This window comes from Sciurus vulgaris (genome assembly GCF_902686455.1).
Source record: "Sciurus vulgaris genome assembly, chromosome: 17".
NCBI lineage: Eukaryota > Metazoa > Chordata > Mammalia > Rodentia > Sciuridae > Sciurus > Sciurus vulgaris.
In genome coordinates, this window is record NC_136478.1 from 38680466 (window position 1) to 38695592 (window position 15127).

At 43.0% G+C, this 15127-nt stretch overlaps 1 protein-coding gene across 1 annotated transcript in view; it reads right to left on the bottom strand.

The window, feature by feature from the left end:
* Positions 1-656: 656 nt before the first annotated feature.
* Positions 657-15127, bottom strand: part of LOC306647995 (uncharacterized protein) — a gene marked incomplete at its 5' end in the record, with an annotated part of 142266 nt that continues 127795 nt past the window's right edge. The window contains one exon of the mRNA XM_079117669.1: positions 657-719. The remainder of the gene's footprint in view (positions 720-15127) is intronic.

Consider the following 15127-nt stretch of genomic DNA (forward strand, 5'->3'; position numbering starts at 1 on the left):
GAATACGGGATAAATGCCTGATCATGGAATATACCCAGGCTGTTCCTCCATCTGAATTACCCTTCTGGTACACTGTCCATCTCATATTTATTAGTAGCTCTTCTTGGTCTCCCACCATTCCAAACAACACTGATTATTTAGTTCCTTCCTGGGCCCAGATGGCACATAGTTCCCATGAATTATACTCATACCACAACTGTCATCATGATATCACCTGAGAAAACCCCACTGTGCTCCTTAAAGTCAATATCCTCACGCCCACGTGAGGCAACCAGCAGTCCTCTTGACAGCTCAGTCAGTGTTGGCTGTTGTCAGACTTCACATCAATGGGTTGAAGCAGAGCATACTCTTCCCTATCTGTCTTCATTTGCTCAAAATCATATCTAAGATTCATCCATGCAGTTGGTTTATCATGAATTCACTCCTTTTGTCCCATTTCCATCTCAGTGACTGTGGATTCAAATAGAATCAATTAAACAGACTCCCTTATTAAAAGTGCCTTAAAACAAGGAGATTGATAACAAATCATGCTTTATTCATTAGAAAAATAAGAAGAAAAAAAAAAAAAAGATGCTTTGTTATTTGTGAACTGTACTCTGCGAAGTGGAAAAAGGAAAGGACCTTACCACCATCTCCCATGTTGTAAGTCTGGAGAGCAAGAAAGAAAGGAGCCAGCCAGGCATGGTGCTGCAGGTCTGTAATCTCAGCGACTCAGGAGTCTGAAGAAGGAGGATCAAAAGTTCAAAGTCAACCTCAGCAATTTGGTGAGTCCCTTTGTCAAATTAAAAATAAGAAGGGCTAGGGATGTAGCTCAGTAGTTAAGTGCTCTTGGTCCAATCCCTAGTCCCAAAAGAAAAGAAAATGAGAGAAGGAAGGAAGGAGGGAAGGAAGGAAGGAAGGAAGGAAGGAGGGAAGAAGGACAGAAGAAGGGAGGGAGGGAGGGGAAGAGAGGGGAGGGAGGAAGGGAGGAAGGAATGAGGATAAACTGTGAAGGTAAACAGGCACCTCCAACTCAACTTGAATAAACTATCAAAACTTCTGCCTTAAATCAAAAATTAATCACTACTGGTAGTTCCAATAACAGTTCCCTAGGTAAACATCACATATAAAAGTAGGTTCATTTCATTTTTAGATAATTAGGTTAATAAAAACTAAATTTACAGCATGAATTGTTTTGCATTACCTTGGAATTGTAGAAATTATGCAACCTAATGCCTAATGGAGTTAAATAGGAACCTATATTTTTCTCAAATCTTTGTTAAACAAATGAATGGAACCCTACTGTATGAGTTCCTATTTTCAATTTCTCAAAGGTACATAAAAGGTAGTTGAATTAATGAAAGTTGAAGAAAACTGTTTTTAGGTTGTATGGGGTATACGTTATCTCCTTGAACCTACCTCCTTTCTCCCAAAAGCACACCCAAACACAGATACCAAAAATCTCCCCTTCTTCCTCACTCCCTACCTCCTCCTGCTTTAATCAAATGGGAGGTCTATTTTCTCCAGTGCCTGCATGTCATTAAGTGTGGAATTCATCTCTATTTATTGCCCTAATAGGAAGTCCTCCCCCACCTTTTTTTTGCAAGTAAAACTCTTTGAGAGTCATGCATCCAAATGTCACATTTCAAAACATGTTGTGAACTAAAGAGTCCAAATCAAGAGCATCAAAGCCAGGCATTCTGATTGATAGCCCCTTAATTAAGGTCTTTAAATATACACAGTCACTTACTGGGGCCAGACTTTCAGAGGAAAACTCCTGCTTAACTGGTTGAAAATGTGAACAGTGGGGTGTAATTCCCTAAGCTGCAAGGAGCCACAGATCAGAGAGAATGGGAGAGAAACTCTAAAGATGCTTCAAGTATGAATTTTATCTTTTGCAGATGCTATCAAAACCGCAAGAGGTGAGATGGCCAGGACAAGGAGAAACGAATATTGTTTGTGCTCCAAACTGACACACAGTTTATTTGCTGGTGTTTGGAGTGGTTTGAAAGGAAAGATAGCAAAGGAATAATAGGTTTATGCTCCCGAGCAGGATGTGCAGACTGGTAAGTGAGAGGTGACTCAAAACAGGGTCAGACAGAAACAGCACAGCCCACGGAGCACAGACTCCAGTTACTCCAACAGCGACAGACACCATGGGAAACATGGTTGACGCCTCCTGCCTGGAGGCCTGTGTCGAAGTGACTCCTCCTTTCCAGCTCCCAGTAGCAGGATGTACTGTCTTAGGTGGTGCAGAAGCACATGCAGGTCATTTCTCCTCCATCAAATTTCCAACAACAGCTTTTAGTTGGTGGTTCTGCACCATGTTGAGGTCTGAGACCTCATTTCTGTATTCCCAAGCATGTTCTCAGTTAACAAGAATGACAAATTGGCATTTTTGATACCACATCCCCAGTTTGACAAGGAGAAGTCACCCTGAGATGTAGTTTAGTGACCAATTGAGCAGGAAATTTAGGACAAAACCAGCAAAATAACCACATCAGAGCAGATTTAAGTCCTGACACTGCCAATTAATATTCATCTGGTTTTGACCTTGGGCTAGAGTTGCCAAGTAAAATACAGAACATTCAGTTCAATGCAAATTGTAGGTGAACAACATTTTTTTTTTTTACATATATGACATAGTAAGAAATACTCCATTTTTATCTACAATTCAAATTGATCTGGGTGTCCTGTATTTTTTGGTCATATCTGGCCCTCCCTACACATCGACTTCCTCCTTCATTTACAAGTGGATTATCAATGCCTGTCTCAAAGGGTGACTGAGGATCAACTAAGATTACATCAACTCAGTACAGTGTCCACACACTTGACTGTAAGAGATTGTGATCATGATAAAGTGAACTCTTCATTACTCCTCTCCTTCCTCATGATCTTTGTCTGCCTTTTAGCTATTTCTAAATGTTGAACTTTTTCATAAAAGGTCATTTATTGTATGTTTTCTTCCCAGTTGACCACTGCTTTGCTCATCTTAGAAATCATAAAGAACTGGGGGTCAGAAGTAGAAAAGGAAGGTGGGGTTTAAAAGTGGCCACTATGACTCCTCAATCTCAAGGCTCATCTGATGATGCTGCCCTTCCCTCTGTAGCTGTCAGTCAGTACTCTTTATTTCTCATCCAGAAGGTGTGACCAGGGCAGGCCTGGTGTACCTCTGTCTAATGCCCCTGTTTTCTAAAGGACTGAGGAAGGAAATACTATTGAACTAAGGGAACTGTTCAGAAGCAAAAATAGGCACTGACTTTCTTTAGTCTGCTCATCCTGCACCCTTTGGCCAGGGAGTCCCATTAACCACAGTCGGCAAAAATGTGCTTCGAAATAGCTCCTGCTGCATTTGTATGCCATTCTGCTGCATCCAACATAATGTCTAACTGCATATGTGCATCAATAATCTTTTATTATGTCATAATGCATTTTAGTGTGCGGATGGCTATTATCTTTTAGAGGCCCCCATTTGGATTTATGGAGCAAAAGAGAAAAGTTTTTTAAAAATGTAATCTAATTAATCTGAGTGCATTTGTATGCCTATTAAAATTCACCTGTCCAGGATTTTCCATTTATCATGATTACAAGGGAATAGCCATACTGAGAAAGGGGGCTGCCTCTTCATTGAATACGAAATGATGATTTATTATTCAGGATGCTTTTAGTAATGGTTTAGATCTAATGGACAGATCTGTGTGACAAACCCTCCACCTATACTGTGAAGTTAGAGATGTTGTCTTTTTATGTAGAATGTGTCCCAGTGAAGCCTTGGAGACATGCTCATGCCTTGTGAACATGATGACCCCATGGATACTGGGCATCATCCTTTAGGTAGTCAACAAATGGGCAAACCCTCTGATTATAAATGTCAGGGCCACTGGTCTCCAGGACAGCAGCCTGAGTCCATCTACGGAGTTTGACATCACTAGGGGCGGGTCCAGGGAAGGCATCCCTTGTAGTTATCAGCATCTCATGGTGTGTCACAGGGCAAGGGCATGCCAGGAAGCTGAGGCAGCCATGGCAGTCCTTTCTCATGGGTTCTTGCAATCACACAAGAAATATTTCAGATATATCACTCAGTAGCAGGCATGAGTTTATTAAAAGGAATAGGAAAAGGGAAAAGGCAATATTTTCAAGAGAGAGTGCATCCTCTCAGAAGAAAGATGGCATGCCCCTCTTGCTCTCCATCTTTATCAGGGTCCAAGAGAAGTTTCCAGGGAGTCCTGCCCAGGTCCTGTTCAAGTGCCATTGTGCATAACAACTCTAGGTCATTTTGGTCCATGCAGACGGGTTCTAATTGGAAACTGTGCTTACAGATTTTATGGTTAGGGGGAATTCTTCTTATCTCCCTAAGTTCTGGGATCTGGGCTACGTAAGGGTTAAAAAAGATCTCCCCTTCAGAGTAACCTGTTTTCTTCTTAGCAGCATTTTGGGCCTAAGTTTCTCCTGCAGATAACAGTTTGCTGAGGAAACTACTTGTTGACTACTCGTTGCCTTAGGCCAGACAGAGAAGCAGGTAAATTTTAAAAGAAATCATGAGTGTGTGTGGGGGGGGTGTCAACAAAGTGAGTCCAGTTTATAGAATTATTCCCTTAACCTCATGTTCACCCTGCTCACATCTGTATGTTACCTATCAGTTGGTAGCCCTTGCTCTGGCAGGAAGTGCTCCTCCCCTTTATAAGTGCAAGCAGTACAAATTTGACCTGAGGACTTCCTCCCTATATAAAGCTAGGGAACCATTTTTCTATTCAATCCAGACCCAAGGACAACATTGCCACATTCTTCCCCCCACCAACCTGCAGTCCCTACAATTAGAAAACAGGAACCTGGTACTAGATTAAGCAAAGTTACCAAGATAATTGCAGAATGGGAGGCACTGGGAAGACCTGCCTCCTGAGATAAGAGACCTGATTACACAGATATGCTCATTCTCTATCCAGTTCACTGTAGAATGCTAAGTCCCCTTGACAAACACAGCAAGACCAGGGTGTCCAGAAGAACCTAGAGCTGGCCACCAGTTCTGCTGGCCCAGTAGAGGAGTTTCTTGGAGGAATGGCCTTACCTTTCTCTGACTGTTGGTTCTTCCCTGCGTGCCTGCAGGAGTGCATGAAGTGTGAGTCTTGTTCCCCACACTCCACCTCCAATGAGCTCACCATGGCTGGGTTCTATGAAAGTCAGGATCCTTCCAACCACAGGGAGCACAAGCTGGATCACCAAGAAAGGCAAGAAGGGTAGAACATTCTAGCTTCATTCTAGCCCCCACCAAGTGTGACTCCAGAGGACTAAGCACCCAACTCCCAACTCAAATTGAGTTCATGGCAACTTCTAACCCTGACACTGAGCCACTTTGAGGTGGGAAGATTTCCTAAGGAAGGGGAAATGTAGAAATTCCTCTTGGGGTCTGAGATAATTGAGGTCCAGATGGAGAAGATTTGAGTCAATTAAAAAAAAAAAAAAACTTAAATCATCAGATGGAGAAAGTTTCTCCCTTTTTGAAGTTCTTACATTTACATCAAGGATCTCAGCTGGGTGCTAGTGAGTCCTTAGCAGCTCTTTAGCAATTGCTAAATGAGAGAGAGAAAGAGATTAAGTCCACTTAAGAAACTTATTAAGTAAATCATTGTGCTAGTAGGATACACATGTAGTAACTCTGAAGTGACTAAGCTCTGGGAATTCTCCATCTGAGGAAAAAAATCACTCGTTCTGACCCTGGACCCTGCCTTGAGAAATCTGACCAGCGTCAGGATGTACTGGTGAGGGATGGGAGGAGTACAAGCAAAGGGATAACTAGAATCTGCCAGAGGGTCACCTCCACTGAGCCATTGCAGCGAGGGGGTTTGGAGGAAGACCAGAAGGACCATTTTGGGTTTTTGGACTCATTTTAAAATAATCACAGTTACCAATACAGAAATTACACCTAACCACATGGCAGACTCCCCGCACTGTGATGACTTGATTAGGTTTAGAAAGATATGAGTTTTCCCTCTGAGAAGATGATGAGAGAAGCTGAGATATGTTCTTCCATACTTTCCCAGGCACTGCTTTTATGAGTTCCCCCAGGTCTTGGCACGAGGCCCACAGGAGTCAGGTCAACCCAGACTCCAACACCTGGATCCACGTGTGCCTGCTGAAATGTGAAGGGGACAGAAAAATCCAAGTGGCTGAAACTCCTGGCTGTATGTGCTGCTCAGGCAAGTCTCAGTGGAAAGAAAGTGACCAGAGTGTCAGTAAAAAATGTGCCCTCTCCTAAAAAGTCTGGCCCTGCTGCAGTCCTGTCTCTGTCAGGGACAAGGGACAGAATCTTTCCACTGAGGTTCCTTCTTCACTGTTGTCCTTTAACTCATCGTCATAATCAAACTGTCACAACACACCCTCTGTATGCAGGGACTGCTGGATCTTGGGGCCACTGAGCTGTGAGGAGACAAAACCTCTGCCCTTGAGAAACGTAAACTGTAGCTTCACTTGGTTCAGCACCCAGTCCGTGGTGTTCTGTGTTTACCAGGCACTGTTTTTTCTTCCTTCTCGGGTGAAACATAGGTAAGCTCTATTTCCTGTCAATATTTAGGCAATAGGCAAATGGTGAAGTAGAGAGGAAAAATTTCATGAACTCAAGAATCAAGGTTTTCTATACATATGATGATGATGGAGACTCATCACCAATCAATTAGAGAGTTGACTAATCCCATATCACTAACATGAATGCTAAACATTCTTAAAGAAATTCAGCACACTCAGTTGCTGACAGGCATAAATAGCCTGAATCAAGACAGTTCATCTTGCTCATATGGACAGGATTAAAGGATCATTCCTGAGCGTTGACTTTTGAGCAATTATTATTCTCGCTATTTAGCATGGGGACTTCAACCCAACAGTAAATGTTTGGGGCCTTAAATTGAGATATTGTTTAATCCTCCAAATGTTTTGCTGACTCTTATCAAAGAATCAAGGGCTCCTTGAGCCCTTTATATACCACTTTGTCAAAGTCTGGGGCCTGAAGTCCTCCTTACTGACCATGGACCTTGGTTAGCAACAGAGCCTCTACCTTCTACATCCTACCCCTGACCTCAGAGAGATGCCAGTAGGATGAATGCAAGCTTTGCCAAGGGAAGGTCTTAGGAAAGTCAAGTGCCATCATTATTAATTCCCTGCTGTTTGGCTGGGATGGAAGCCACTGGTGCACCGATGGGAGAGGCTTGACTCCAAATAAATAAACACATGTCCTTTGGGCAGATGTCAGACCAGCTCCGGCTGCTAACTGATGGCCCCTCACCATAGCAGCGGGCACAGTACAGGGAGGTGAGGTGATGCTGGCAGCCCAGAGTCTTCCGCCTCATCACAACAAGCAGTCTGGAACCTTGGCCATGTTTGAATATCCATCTCTTTGAACGGATGCAGACAGCTTAATGAAGCAATATTTATGGAACTGATACCACGGGGGATGGTTGCTCCTTTTCTCCATCTTCTATTTTTAATATTTGATCTGGCAAACATATTATTAAAGGAATATTTCAAATCTGATTACTCTTCTGTTTGACTGTGTGTGTTATTCATGCACAGAGGGTGTCAGGGGAAATTATGCGGACCAGTTTGGGAGCTTTATTATGTCATTCTTTCAACCAGCCCTTTGCTCCAAGTATAATTACCACTCACATGCAAGACTGTGGGCTAATGGCAGCCACCTCACTTAATTACAGTGGCCTCCTCCTTCCCCTCCAATCTCACTCTTGGCCCATCCAGACTCCTTTAGTAGGAATCAGATATTTTCTTTCAGAGAAGTGGTCTCTTTGGATGTCTGAAAAGTTATTTTGTTGTTGTTTTGTTTTGGGTCTCTGAGCTGCAGTTTTCTTTATAAAAGACAAGTTGCCCTGTGGTGCGCCCTGTCCATAGCCATGAGCCCTTGATCCAGCCGTAGTGTGACCTTCAGTTTCCCAGAGACCACAGGTCTTCTACCCCTCAGCCTTTCCTTTGGACCACCTAATAAATCTACCCTCCCTCAGGTTGGACAACTGGCCCTATTTCTTAACTTGGCCTCTAGCAGGGACCCAGAGGGAGTCTTTGAGCCCCCAAGCAAGAAGAGTACAACCATGCAGGTGGGATAAAACATGGTCCCACCAAGCCAGCCATGGCCCAAGGCAGGAGGCTTTGTCTCCAAGGAGATGGAGCACAGAAGTCAGGCACTGAAGGATGAGGCCTCGCTCTTCACCGAACTAAGCCCTGAAAATTTCAATGATTTTTGTCAATTATTTGCTCTTTCTATAAAGGCCAATAGTAAATATTTTAGCTTTAGCAGGCAATGTATCACTGACACAACTATTTAGCTCTGCCATTTAGCCCCCAAACTATATAACCACAGTTAATATGGAGACTAATGAGCATGATTTCATCCCAATAACTTTTTATATAACAAAATGGGCAGTGGGTTAGATTCCTGCTTTAGACTTTTTCTTGAATTGGGCTTTTTTTTTTTTTTTTTTTAATTAAGTACTGGGGGAAAAATGAACCAAAATGTATTGCGTGTGCATGTACAAATATGTAACAATTTCACTATTATATATAAGTGTAGTGCACTCGCAAAAAGTAAAAAACATTACTAACAAGTAAAATAACCTTCACAACAAATCCCTCCCCAAAATTGTCCTTGCTCCCCCACCAAAAAAAAAAAAAAAAAACCTCAAATGTTTTAGCTTGATAAAGTTAGAGGATTAATCTGAGTTGATGTATTTCTACCTAATAAAATAAAAATATTTAATTCTCAAAATATTTTAATTCTTTCATGTTTCACTTGAATCCCTTTGGAAAATGCCAGGTCAGATGACAACTGGGTGAATGTGAAAACACCCAGTGTTCTCAAGCAGATCCTTCCTTTTAGGTTTCGTCAGGCAAAAAATGTGTCTCTGTGATTCAAGCCTGACTCCCATGCTCTCTGACACTGCAGGGTTCCTTCCTCCTGACTCCAGGGGTCCTAGCCCAACTTCCAGGTAATGACAGCCTTGTCTACTCCTCATGGGACACATGCTCACTGGGAGGCAGACAGGACTATCATCATTGAGCCCACATTCTAACAGGCACAGTGCACAACAAGCAAGGAAGTAATAGAGGTAATGATAACTGCAGTGGAAGAAAAGTAGACAGGGTAAAAGGATAAAGGAGTGGGAGCTCTTCTAGACAATGTGGCAAGGAGGGTCTCTCTGAGGAACTGACACAGAGTTGAGACTGAGAGGATGAGGAAAAGCAAATTATGCAAAAAGCAGGGCAGGTATAATTCAGCCAGAGGAATAGCAGATACAAAAAGAAACAGGGGACCTGACATAGTTAAGACACATAGCAGCCAGGCGAGCAGGAGGGCACACATGAATGCAGAGGAAGACTACTGAAGAAGGAGTTAGAGATCCCTCTGTCCAAAACCCACAGGTAAGGCTGGAGGTCAGGCTTGCATCCCAGAGTCCTTCCCAAGACTCAGCCCACCTTTCTTCCCTCTCTAGCTCCTGTCAGAGCAAACCCTCCTGGCCCCAAAAGCTGCAGACCCACAACTTCTATCCCTATCCTTCTTAAGCCTTTGCTCATGTGTTATTTTTTAATCCTTGGAATAAAAATAAAGTTGCATGAATTTCAGAACATCAAACACAAGGGCTCAGAAGGATAGCTGGATAAATTCCCCAGCTGACCAGCAACAGACAGTGCCCCACCTAATGAAATCTTCAGCAAGGATTAGCTCCACGTCTGCTTTAGCAGACAGTCTGACTTAACAGTGAGTTGGTGCCCGAGTGTAATTTCCACAGATTTGCAGCACCACAGATATTTTTGATTTCCCAACAGCTGCCATTATACAAAATTTAAATGTAAAATGGACAATACGCCAAAACAGATGTTCTTGGAAATCTGATTAATTCCAAAGAGTTTGGGAAAGCTTGGAGGAGGCTGGCGTCTTCAGCACATTTGCAAGCTGAGCTGTTTTTAGGTCCCCTTGGTGTGTTTGGATGCAGCTTTATTGCATTTCGTATCATTTGCCTGGCTCACATGCCAGAAAACCAAATGCTGCAGAAATGAACACCGACACATTACATCCTTATAAGCACTTCATTCAGGCTGAGGTCTCCTGCAAAAAATCTTATTCATTTACCCTAGAGTAGCACCTGACAACTAAATATAAAGTTCACCTGCCCCAGACTCTCTGGTAGTGTTTGTAAGGGGCCTGTTATGAGGAAGAAAAATGTGATGGAAATGGGGGGAGGGTTTGCACCTTTCTGGGCACGTGGACTTGAAACTCCCAAAGATTCCTTCTACTGCGGTTTGTTCCTCGTGTGTTAAATGGAGGGCGTCAGCAGAGTCGTGCAAGGATCAGGTGAGATGATGGCAGTCCTGTTAGCTATGGAGAGCATCCAAACAAGACGAAGGTGGTCATCATGGTGTTGACCGTGGCCACATCCCATTCATTGCCCTGACCTCCCTCCATGCTCCTCAGAACTCTGACTCCTAAAAACTCATTTCATAGGTCTTGCCCACGCTGAGGGATAAAAACAGATGCAACTAATTAGCCCTGACCTCGAGGAGGTTCACAGGACTACAGGAAGATATTAGAAGAAGAAAGGGGACCTCAAACTGAAGCTAGGACCCTTTGCAGGTGGGGTTTCTGAGACTACGCATGCATGGGGTCCAATTTCCAGGCAGGGTTGTCCTTTTCCCTCTGATCAACCCCATTTGGCATGTCCTACTACTCTACCTAAACCTACAGGACTCTCATCTTCTGTCCTTCCCAAGCCAGAATTGAGGATAGACAGACAGTGTAAAATAGGGAATCTGGTCAAATGGAGGAATGAGGGCCATTTGAGTCTGGGAAGTTGGAGACCACCCCTGGAAAACTGGAATGTCAGTGTCTCCAGAGCCCTTTTGATCACCAAGGTTACCTGCCTATACAACCTCTCCCAACAAAAGCTGTAGGCAGGGAATTGCTAATTAATGTCCCCTGGGCTCCTATCTGCCTGAATCCTCCCTGCAGCCCTTCTCCCTGCCCACCTGCTTCTCAACATTTTGCCATCTCACCAGCATCTCCTGGGCCTAGTCATGTAGGTGGAAAGTAGAGAGATAAGGGGAGAGAAGACTAGAGAACAAAGGAGATCCTAATCTACAAAACATGTAGGGCACGCTCACTTCTTGGGATTCTAGAACATCAGTCATGGCCCGCTTCTCCCTCCCAGGAGAAGTCTGTATTATCACCTTCGGCATGCTTCTCTGATGTTATACGTCAACATCTGAGGAAGCAGAACTTGTCACCAATAAACGGCGGTGTCACCAATAAACGGCAGTATCACCAGGTCACAGTACCATTTTCTCTCTGTTCCCACCTCCCTTCTCATCTCCCCTCCTACTTCTAGGCTGGCTGCAGTAGGTTCTGAGTCTGTTACTGGAAGGTGGTGCATGAGATAGACAATGTCCCTCAGGCCCCAATTTCCATTTCCAGTGTCTCCTGCCTCTGCCCCTTTAAGAGGGAGGGGTGGCTCTAGCATGGACACACACACACTGAGCACCCACTTCCTTCTGAAAAAAGCAAAGGAGCCAATAGCAGGTGACCTGGCAATCCACCCAGGCCTCTCTCCCAAGCAGCAAAACCAACGGAATGATTCAGTCCTTCATACTCTCCAGAAAAAAGAAAAACCTATAGCTGTGTATTTGCAGAAATTAAACTTTACCAACATGGCTGCTAGTGGAGATTAAGGTGATTTTGCCTCTAAGCAATTCATGTTTAATAATGATTTGTCCAGTACAGGTGACAGCATCTAAGATAAACTGAGGTGTTGTAGTAGGTTGTAAGAGACTTTGGTCTAGGACACCAACAGGAGCAGTCAGGCAGAGTTAAATCTAGGCAGTCATTGGAACCTCCATGACTCTTGGTCCTTTTTTGTTTTCTTTCACCTGTCCCTCCAGTAATTGTTCCCTGGGAAGAAAGACCTGATTCCTTTTTTTATTTCTTTTTTTTTTTTTTTTTTTTTTTACTTGTTCTAATTAGTTGTACATGACAGTAGAATGCATTTTGACACATTGTACACATTAAGCATAACTTCTTATTCTTCTGGCTGTATATGGTGCTGAATTACACCAGTAGTATAATCATATATATATTTATATATATATGGTAATTTCTGTCTCACTCTACTGTCCTTCCTATCCCCACCACCCCACCCTTCACCTCACTCCCCTCTACACAATCCAAAGTTTCTTCATTCTTCCCTACCCAACCCCACTATGGATCAGCATTCACTTATTAGAGAAAACATTTGGTCTTTGGTTTCTGGGATTAGCTTATTTCACATAGTATAATATTCCCTAGTTCCATCCATTTACCTGCAAATGCCATAATTTCATTCTTCTTTAAGGCTGAGTAATATTCTACTGTGTATATGTAACACATTTTCTTTATCCATTCATCTGCTGAAGGGCATCAAGTTTGGTTCCATAGTTTAGTTATTATGAATCTAGCTGCTATAAACATTGATGTGGCTGTGTCACTGTAGTATGCTGATTTTAAGTCCTTTGGGTATAAACTGAGGAGTGGGATAGCTGGGTCAAATGGTGGTTTCATTCCAAGTTTTCTGAGGAATCTCCATACTGCAAGAATCAATAAATAGGATGGATTCAAACTAAAAAGCTTCTCAGCAAAGGAAACAATCAATAATGTGGAGATCCTACAGAATAGGAGGAAATCTTCACCGCATACACCTCAGAAGAGCACTAGTCTACAGGATATATAAAGAACTCAAAAGATTTAACACCAAAGAAACAAATAACCCAATCAATAAATGGGCTAAGGAACTGAACAGACACTTCACAGAAGAAGAAATAAAATCGATCAACAAACATGAAAAAGTGTTCATCATCTCTGGCAATTAGAGAAATGCAAATCAAAACTACTCTAAGATTTCATCTCACTCCAGTCAGAATGTCAGTAATCAAGAATACAAGCAATAATAATGGCAAGGATGTGGGGGGAAAGGTACACTCATACATTGCTGAAGGGACTGCAAATTGGAGCAACCACTATGGAAAGCAGTATGGAAGATCTGATTCTTGAGTACATCAACATTACTTACCAGGTACCTGCAAATAGGACTCTGGTAGCACTCCCAGGAACAACTTATGAGCATGAGTCTACCTGATCTGCTTCTTACAGAAATGCCATATGGGAATCCCCCAGCTTGGCTCACCCCAGAGACGTGTCTATACACTGAACTGTCCATCATTGTGGCTGTGGCAAGACCCATAGCTCACAACATATTATTCCTTTAAGTGCTTGGGCAGGTACCCAGCCCCTTTGGCACTCAGTTTCCTCTCATATAATGGAATCAAAGATGAGAACATTTGCTGAGGCTCTGAATTGACTACATGAGGCATGCCTGGTGTTTGGTAGGTCACCTAAGATGTTTACAAGTGGTTGGGTCTATATTTGTGCTGCTTGAACAATGGACTCCCTGACGGCCACAGACCTGTCTCCTGGCAGAGAGCCTAGCACACAGTAGGTGCTCACATACTATCTGTTAAAGTATCTCAATGCAACACAGTTATGGTTTCCCCCATGACTGGATCTTCTCATCCTGCAAATTCCAACTCAATATCACCCTCTTTAGAGAAACCTTCCCAGGACATCGATCTATAACAGCCCTTCCCACAAAAATCTCTCTTTATCCTATCATATAGTTTTATTATCTTAATAACAGAACTTTCCACTAATGACTACTTATATGGTTTCTTGTATCCTGTAGTCATTGAACTCCTGGGAAGGAGTTGGCCCCTGACTTGAAGCTACAGGAAAAGTCACCCCTATAATTTCTACATGAGTTTGTAGTCCCTGTAAACACTGTTCACATAACCACAGGATTACTCAGAGGGAAGTGCAGTTAGCATGAAGAGCCTCATATCAAGCACACTTCACTGTTTGAGGATGCTAAGCACAGAGCCAAGAACCTTTGCTTCCAAGTTGACAATTGCATCCATCAGGGCAGGCTGATTCAAACTCACTAACAAACATCCTCAACATCTTCGGGATATCTTAGTGTAATAAAGGTTATTCTTCTTTTCCTGTATGTCCCACGTGGGTCAGCTAGAGGACTCTGGTACTTGTCACCCTCAGAGGCTCAGTCTCACGGATGCTCTGTCCCAACACAAAGGCAGGATGCAGCTAATCATTCAATAGCTTTGAAACTCTACCAAGATGATACATACTACTTTCCTCCACAACTGTGGCCAGAATCTGTCACTGGGTCCCACCCCTCATCCACAGGGACTGGAAGTGCAGCCCACCCACTGTCCAGAAAGCCAGAAGTTGGGCATACAGCACAAGTCACCACCCTTGCTGTGTTACTGTCTACATTGGAGAAACTGGAAAGGAGGGTAACAAAAGATAATCTTATTAAGAAGGTACACTGTGCCCAGTACTTTTAATTCCATCATTATTATGGCAAGAGAAGAAACATGCCCAGAGAGAGAGTTGCTCAGCTAGGATTCTGAGTGGACAAGTTTAAGAACCCCAGCACTGGTTTGACCCCAGTCCTTTTCTCTCAACTGCAGGACTCTGTCCTCTGAGTTGTGCAGGCTTAGGCACTAGAACCTTGTCCTCTCTTTGTTTTCACCCAAAAAACTCTAGGTATGAGGCTTCACTTCTCAGACCTTTACTCCTCTATTTATAAGACTAGGGCCTTAGTTCCTTCCCTATTCACTCAGAATCAGGAATAAATGTTGTGAACTTGCACAAGAAAAAAAAAAAAAAAAAGACCTACCTAGCTGGGAGGTCTCCAGAGAATCTCCCCGCATCATGCCCCTTGGGGACTAGAGAGGGAGGTCCTGTATCCCATTCCACAGGCAAGAGACCACCTTGGGAAGCCTTCCTGATCCAAGAAGAACTGTGTCCTACCAACAGTGGTGTATGGATGTCAGGATTTCAGAAGGTTAAGGGGATGAACCAAATCATTGAAAGCTTTTTATTTTGTCAAGTCAATGACTATTTATAATCACCATTATTTCACAACAGAAGGTGAGATGTAAGACTGAAGGCATGGAAAACATATAATTTCAGAATTTTAAAAAGCCCTTTAAATTAAATCTCTATAGTCATACAAAATATCACTCATGTCTGTTTTCCTTACTTTGAAGGTCA